Below are 8,735 nucleotides of genomic sequence, written 5' to 3' on the forward strand. Positions count from 1 at the left end.
GTCTACGCCCAATCCTTGTTGAAGGTTAAAACAACACTAACTTGACGAAATATCGTTGTGGTTTTGATGCGTAGGTAAGAACGGTTCTTGCTAAGCCCGTAGCAGTCACGTAAAACTTGCAACAACAAAGTAGAGGACGTCTATCTTGTTTTTGCAGGGCATGTTGTGATGTGATATGGTCAAGACATGATGCTAAATTTTATTGTATGAGATGATCATGTTTTGTAACAGAGTTATCAGCAACTGGCAGGAGCCATATGGTTGTCGCTTTATTGTATGCAATGCAATCGCCTGTAATTGCTTTACTTTATCACTAAGCGGTAGCGATAGTCGTAAAAGCAATAGTTGGTGAGAGGACAACGATGCTATGATGGAGATCAAGGTGTCGCGCCGGTGCCGATGGTGATCATGACGGTGCTTTGGAGATGGATATCAAAGGCACAAGATGATGATGGCCATATCATATCACTTATATTGATTGCATGTGATGTTTATCTTTTATGCATCTTATTTTGCTTTGTTTGACGGTAGCATTATAAGATGATCTCTCACTAAATTTCAAGGTATAAGTGTTCTCCCTGAGTATGCACCATTGCCAAAGTTCGTCGTGCCGAGACACCACGTTATGATCGGGTGTGATAAGCTCTACGTTCACATACAATGGGTGCAAGCCAGTTTTGCACACACAGAAATATTTGGGTTAAACTTGACGAGCCTAGCATATGCAGATATGGCCTCGGAACACCGAGACCGAAAGGTCGAGCATGAATCATATAGTAGATATGATCAACATAGTGATGTTCACCATTCAAAACTACTCCATTTCACGTGATGATCGGAAATGGTTTAGTTGATTTGGATCACATGATCACTTAGATGATTAGAGGGATGTCTGTCTAAGTGGGAGTTCTTAAGTAATCTTATTAATTGAACTTTAATTTATCATGAACTTAGTACCTGATAGTATTTTGCTTGTCGATGTTGTTGTAGATAGATGGCCCGTTCTGTTGTTCCGTTGAATTTTAATGCGTTCCTTGAGAAAGCTAAGTTGAAAGATGATGGTAGCAATTACACGGACTGGGCCCATAACTTGAGGATTATCCTCATTGCCGCACAGAACAATTACGTCCTGGAAGCACCGCTAGGTGCAAGACCCGCTGCAGGAGCAACGCCGAACGTTGTGAACGTCTGGCAGAGCAAAGATGATGACTACTCGATAGTTCAGTGTGTCATGCTTTACAGCTTAGAACCGGGACTTCAACGATGTTTTGAACGTCATGGAGCATATGAGATGTTTCAGGAGTTGAAGTTAATATTTCAAGAAAATGCCCGGATTGAGAGATATGAAGTCTCCAATAAGTTCTATAGCTGCAAGCAAGGTTGGAAAAAGCGGTAGGCGTAAGCGAGGCGGTTGGCCTTCGCCTAGTGCCTAGGCGGTGCCTAAGTGCCCTAGGCGCGGCCTAAGCGGTAATATAGTTTTTACTCATAGTGTATTCGTGATTATTATATGGGTGTTGATATTAGTTTAGGGCATATAGGTAAGTTAATTACCATCTACTACCATTGGAATATAACCCGTTTGGCATACTAGTGCAGTATGTGGCATGATTTCTTGCTTGCGTAGGCAATTCCTTGCTTGCCCTGCCTAGACCTCCATTTATGCCCTAGGCGAGGCGTTTGGCCATTGACTAGCGCCTAGGCGTGCCTAAGCGCCTCCTAGGCACTGCCTTTTCCAACAGAGGCTGCAAGATGGAAGAGAATAGTTCTGCCAGTGAACATATACTCAAAATGTCTGGGTATAATAATCACTTGATTCAACTGGGAGTTAATCTTCCTGATGATAGTGTCATTGACAGAATTCTTCAATCACTGCCACCAAGCTACAAGAGCTTTGTGATGAACTATAATATGCAAGGGATGGAAAAGACAATTTCCGAGCTCTTCGCGATGCTAAAGGCTGCGGAGGTAGAAATCAAGAAGGAGCATCAAGTGTTGATGGTCAACAAGACCACCAGTTTCAAGAAAAAGAGTAAAGGGAAGAAGAAGGGGAACTTCAAGAAGAACGACAAACAAGTTGCTTCTCAGGAGAAGAAACCCAAGTCTGGACCTAAGCCTAAGACTGAGTGCTTCTACTACAAAGGGACTGGTCACTGGAAGCGGAACTGCCCCAAGTATTTGGCGGATAAGAAGGATGGCAAGGTGAACAAAGGTATATGTGAAATACATGTTATTAATGTGTACCTTACTAAAGCTCATAGTAGCACCTGGGTATTTGATACTGGTTCTGTTGCTAACATTTGCAACTCGAAACAGGGACTACGGATTAAGCGAAGATTGGCTAAGGACGAGGTGACGATGCGCGTGGGAAATGGTTCCAAAGTTGATGTGATCGCGGTCGGCACGCTACCTCTACATCTACCTTCGGGATTAGTTTTAGACCTAAATAATTGTTATTTGGTGCCAGCGTTAAGCATGAACATCATACCTGGATCTTGTTTGATGCGAGACGGTTATTCATTTAAATATGAGAATAATGGTTGTTCTATTTATATGAGTAATATCTTTTATGGTCATGAACCCTTGAAGAGTGGTCTATTTTTGTTGAACCTCGATTGTAGTGATACACATATTCATAATGTTGAAGCCAAAAGATGCAGAGTTGATAATGATAGTGCAACTTATTTGTGGCACTGTCGTTTAGGTCATATTGCTGTAAAGCGCATGAAGAAACTCCATATTGATGGACTTTTGGAATCACTTGATTATGAATCACTTGGTACTTGCGAACCACTCATGGGCAAGATGACTAAAATGTCGTTCTCCGAAACAATGGAGCGAGCAACAGATTGTTGGAAACCATACATACTGATGTATGTGGTCCGATGAATATTGAGGCTCGCAGCGGGTATCGTTATTTTCTCACCTTCACACATGATTTGAGCAGATATGGGTATATCTACTTAATGAAACATAAGTCTGAAACATTTGAAAAGTTCAAAGAATTTCAGAGTGAAGTGGAAAATCATCATAACAAGAAAATAAAGTTTCTGTGATCTGATCGTGGAGGAGAATATTTGAGTTACAAGTTTGGTCTTCATTTGAAACAATGCAGAATAGTTTCACAACTCATGCCACCCGGAACACCACAACGTAATGGTGTGTCCAAATGTCGTAGCCGCACTTTATTAGATATGGTGAAATCTATGATGTCTCTTACTGATTTACCACTATCATTTTGGGGTTATGCTTTAGAGATGGCTGCATTCACGTTAAATAGGGCACCATCTAAATCCTTTGAGACGACGCCTTATGAACTGTGGTTTGTCAAGAAACCAAAGTTGTCGTTTCTTAAAGTTTGGGGCTGCGATGCTTACGTGAAAAAGCTTCAACCTGATAAGCTCAAACCCAAATCAGAGAAATGTGTCTTCATAGGATACCCAAAGGAGACTGTTGGGTACACCTTCTATCACAGATCCGAAGGAAAGACATTTGTTGCTAAGAATGGATCCTTTCTAGAGAAGGAGTTTCTCTCGAAAGAAGTGAGTGGGAGGAAAGTAGAACTTGATGAGGCAACTGTACCTGCTCCCTTATTGGAAAGTAGTTCATCACAAAAACCGATTTCTGTGACACCTACACCAATTAGTGAGGAAGCTAATGATATTGATCAAGAAACTTCAGATCAAGTTACTACCGAACCTCGTAGGTCAACCAGAATAAGATCCACGCCAGAGTGGTACGGTAATCCTATTCTGGAGGTCATGTTACTTGAGCATGGCAAACCTATGAACTATGAGGAAGCGATGATGAGCCCAGGTTCCGCAAAATGGCTTGAGGCCATGAAATCTGAGATGGGATCCATGTATGAGAACAAAGTGTGGACTTTGGTTGACTTGCTCGATGATCGGCAAGCCATCGAGAATAAATGGATCTTCAAGAAGAAGACTGACGCTGACGGTAATGTTACTGTCTACAAAGCTTGACTTGTTGCGAAAGGTTTTCGACAAGTTCAAGGGGTTGACTACGATGAGACTTTCTCACCCGTAGCAATGCTTAAGTCTGTCCGAATCATGTTAGCAATTGCCGCATTTTATGATTATGAAATTTGGCAAATGGATGTTAAAACTGCATTCCTCAATGGATTTCTAGAAGAAGAGTTGTATATGATGCAACCAGAAGGTTTTGTCAATCCAAAAAGTACTAACAAAGTGTGCTAGCTCCAGCGATCCATTTATGGACTGGTGCAAGCCTCTCGGAGTTGGAATAAATGTTTTGATAATGTGATCAAAGCATATGGTTTTATACAGACTTTTGGAGAAGCATGTATTTACAAGAAAGTGAGTGGGAGCTATGTAGCATTTCTAATATTATATGTGGATGACATATTGTTGATTGGAAATGATATAGAATTTCTGGATAGCATAAAAGGATACTTGAATTAGAGTTTTTCAATGAAAAATCTCGGTGAAGCTGCTTATATATAAGATCTATAGAGATAGATCAAGACACTTAATTGGACTTTCACAAAGCACATACCTTGATAAAATTTTGAAAAAGTTCAAAATGGATCAAGCAAAGAAAGGGTTCTTGCCTGTGTTACAAGGTGTGAAGTTGAGTCAAACTCAATGCCCGACCACTGCAGAAGATAGAGAGAAAATGAAAAAAATGTTCCCTATGCTTCAGCCATAGGCTCTATCATGTATGCAATGATGTGTACCAGACCTGATGTGTGCCTTGCTATTAGTTTAGTAGGGAGGTACCGAAGTAATCCAGGAGTGGATCACTGGACAGCGGTCAAGAACATCCTGAAATACCTGAAAAGGACTAAGGATATGTTTCTCGTTTATGGAGGTGACAAAGAGCTCGTCGTAAATGGTTACGTCGATGCAAGCTTTGACACTGATCCGGACGATTCTAAATCGCAAACCGGATACATGTTTATATTGAATGGTGGAGCTGTCAGTTGGTGCATTCTAAACAAAGCGTCGTGGCGGGATCTACGTGTGAAGCGGAGTACATAGCTGCTTCGGAAGCAGCAAATGAAGGAGTCTGGATGAGGGAGTTCATATCCGATCTAGCTGTCATACCTAGTGCATTGGGTCCAATGAAAATCTTTTGTGACAATACTGGTGCAATTGCCTTGGCAAAGGAATCTAGATTTCACAAGAGAACCAAGCACATCAAGAGACGCTTCAATTCCATCCGTGACCAAGTCCAGGTGGGAGACATAGAGATTTGCAAGATACATACGGATCGGAATGTTGCAGACCCGTTGACTAAGCCTCTCTCACAAGCAAAACATGATCAACACCAAGACTCCATGGGTGTGAGAATCATTAATGTGTAATCTAGATTATTGACTCTAGTGCAAGTGGGAGACTGAAGGAAATATCCCCTAGAGGCAATAATAAAGTTATTATTTATTTCCTTATTTCATGATAAATGTTTATTATTCATGCTAGAATTGTATTATCCGGAAACATAATACATGTGTGAATACATAGACAATATAGTGTCACTAGTATGCCTCTAGTTGACTAGCTCGTTGATCAAAGATGGTTAAGGTTTCCTAACCATAGGCATGATTTGTCATTTGATAAAAGGGATCACATCATTAGGAGAATGATGTGATTGACTTGACCCATTACGTTAGCTTAGCACTTGATCGTTTTAGTTTACTGCTATTGCTTTCTTCATAACTTATACATGTTCCTATGACTATGAGATTATGCAACTCCTGATTACCGGAGGAACACTTTGTGTGCTACCAAACATCACAACGTAACTGGGTGATTATAAAGGTGCTCTACGGGTGTATCTGATGGTACTTGTTGAGTTGGCATAGATCGATATTAGGATTTGTCACTCCGATTGTCGGAGAGGTATCTCTGGGCCCTCTCAGTAATGCACATCACTATAAGCCTTGCAAGCAATGTGAATAATGAGTTAGTTGCGGGATGATGCATTACGGAACGAGTAAAGAGACTTGCCGGTAACGAGATTGAGCTAGGTATTGAGATACCGACGATCGAATCTTGGGCAAGTAACATACCGATGACAAAGGGAAGAATGTATGTCGTTATGTGGTTTGACCGATAAACATCTTCGTAGAATATGTAGGAGCCAATATGAGCATCCAGGTTCTGCTATTGGTTATTGACCGGAGACGTGTCTCGGGCATACCTACATAGTTCTCGAACCCATAGGGTCCACACGCTTAACGTTCGGTGAAGATCGGTATTATGATTTTATGTGTTTTGATGTACCGAAGGTAGTTCAGAGTCCCGAATATGATCGTAGACATGACGAGGAGTCTCGAAATGGTCGATACATAAAGATCGATATATTGGATGACTATGTTTGGACTTCGGAAGTGTTCCAGGCAAGTTCGGGCATATACCGGAGTATCGGGGGGGTTACCGGAACCCCCCGGGGAGTATAATGGGCCTTATGGGCCTTAGTGGAGAAGAGGAGGGGTGGCCAAGGCAGGGCCGTGCCCCCCCTCCCCCTCTAGTCCGAATTGGACAAGGAAGGGGGTGCGGTTCCCCCTTTCCTTCCCCCCTCTCTCCTCCTTCCCCCTTCTCCTACTCCTACTAGGAAAGGAGGAGTCCTACTCCCGGTGGGAGTAGGACTCCCCCCTTGGCGCGCCCTCCTCCTGGCCGGCCGCCTCCCCCCTAGATCCTTTATATACGGGGGCGGGTGGCACCCCAAGATACACAAGTTGATCATTGATCTTTAGCCGTGTGCGGTGCCCCCTCCACCATAATCCACGTCGGTCATATCGGGTGCTTAGGCGAAGCCCTGCGTCAGTAGCTTCATCAACACCGTCATCATGCTGCCGTGCTGACGGAATTCTCCCTCGAAGCTCTACTGGATCATGAGTTCGTGGGACGTCGCCGAGTTGAACGTGTGCACATCGCAGAGGTGCCGTACGTTCGGTACTAGGATCAGTCGATCGTGAAGACATACGACTACATCAACCGCGTTGTCATAACGCTTCCGCTTATGGTCTACGAGGGTACATGGACGATACTCTCCCCTCTCGTTGCTATGCATCACCATGATCTTGCGTGTGCGTAGGAATTTTTTGAAATTAATACGTTCCCCAACAGTACGAGCAGTACCAGGACTTTAACAAGGAGTAGTACCATGCCGTCGTCCACCTCTACTCTCGGGAGTATGACTCCACTACTGTGCTGCACAACACTCATGGTGTTGGAGTGACTATCGATATGGCAGTCCACAATGCCGCTTATGCTGCTCTAACACGTCTTCATGGAGAGTATCGGGAGTTGGACACTTCCCCTTTCAGGCACATTGCTATCGCATCCGACATTGGCGCGGAGGGATACTACACTGCTGCCTACTCCACCATCACCCGAGAGCCCTTCCACCATCAGAACCTGGTTCTGCATGCTGATGGGCTGGATCGAGCTAACCGAGCTCTTCACCATGAGTTGTACACCACCTGTCAGCACCTTTATAGTGCTCTGAAGCTGTTGCACCCCTTTGTACAATCTGGAGAGCTGTCGTGTTCTGCGATCTACCCAACAAGGACCGTGATGCCCCACGGCGTCGGTTGGCTAGATGTGGGAGGCTACACTCCCTCACTTGGTCCTCTTCTGCCACCTGAGCGGTGGGTTCTGCACCAGAGTATCCATGGACCCCAGGCTGCTGACGTGGATGACTTTTCGTCGCGTCACTACCAGCTGTCAGGCTATACCTTCCTCCACAGTTCCTCCTGGGACTGAGTAGTCTTTCTTATTAGTATTAGATGCATTCGCCGCGAGCCTGCGTGCCGCCTATGATGACTTAGTCTATGTACTGAACTCTGTGTACTGAACCCTGTGTACCGAACTATATTCCCGACCCCTTTTGTAAGTTATGTCAACTACTATGTAGTATCTATCGTGCTCCTTTCATTATGCATGTTTCATCATGAATGATTCTTGTCTTTGCAAATTTCTCAATGCTAAACTACCCCTGTTATATATTAGCAGGATGGTTAGACCAGGTGGTCGTGGTCGTGGTGGCGACGCCCCACCACCGCCTGAGTACATGGCTAGTATGATCCAACAGTTCGAGCTGAACCGCCAGTTCATGGAGAATATGTTGGCTCAGATTCCCCGCCCCAATATGAACCAGTAGCTAGCCCCAATAACTCTGCAGGATTTCATGCACCTCAACCCAACCATCTACCGCAGCTCAATTCAGCCTTTGGATGCTAATGACTGGCTCCATGACATCACCTATGAGATGGAGTCTGTTGATGTAGCCCCTACCAGCTATGTCACCTTTGCTTCCTTCTTCCTGAAGGGACCTGCTGCTCAATGGTGGGACAACCACAGGCGTACTCTGCCAGCTGGAACAATCATCACCTAGCCAGACTTCCATGTTGCTTTCCGTGCCTGCTTCATTCCTCAGGGAGTCATGGACCGGAAGAAGCATGAGTTCCGCAACCTCACCCAGGGCAACAAAACTGTGGAAGCTTATCAGCGGGAGTTTCTGGACTTATCCCGCTATGCTGAAGAGGACATTGCAGCTGATGCTTGCAGGCAGGAGAAGTTCCATGATGGACTACAAGCTGTCATCAAGCTCGCGCTGCTAGTGCATGACTTTGCCGATTTCGCCACCTTGGTGAATAAGGCCATCAATGTCGAAACTGGTCTGCAGGAACACCACTTCGGGCCCGCCCTCGTAGAAGCGTAGGATTTGGATTCCCAACAACATGTACCATC

This window comes from Triticum dicoccoides, chromosome 3B (assembly GCF_002162155.2).
Source record: "Triticum dicoccoides isolate Atlit2015 ecotype Zavitan chromosome 3B, WEW_v2.0, whole genome shotgun sequence".
Taxonomy (NCBI): domain Eukaryota; kingdom Viridiplantae; phylum Streptophyta; class Magnoliopsida; order Poales; family Poaceae; genus Triticum; species Triticum dicoccoides.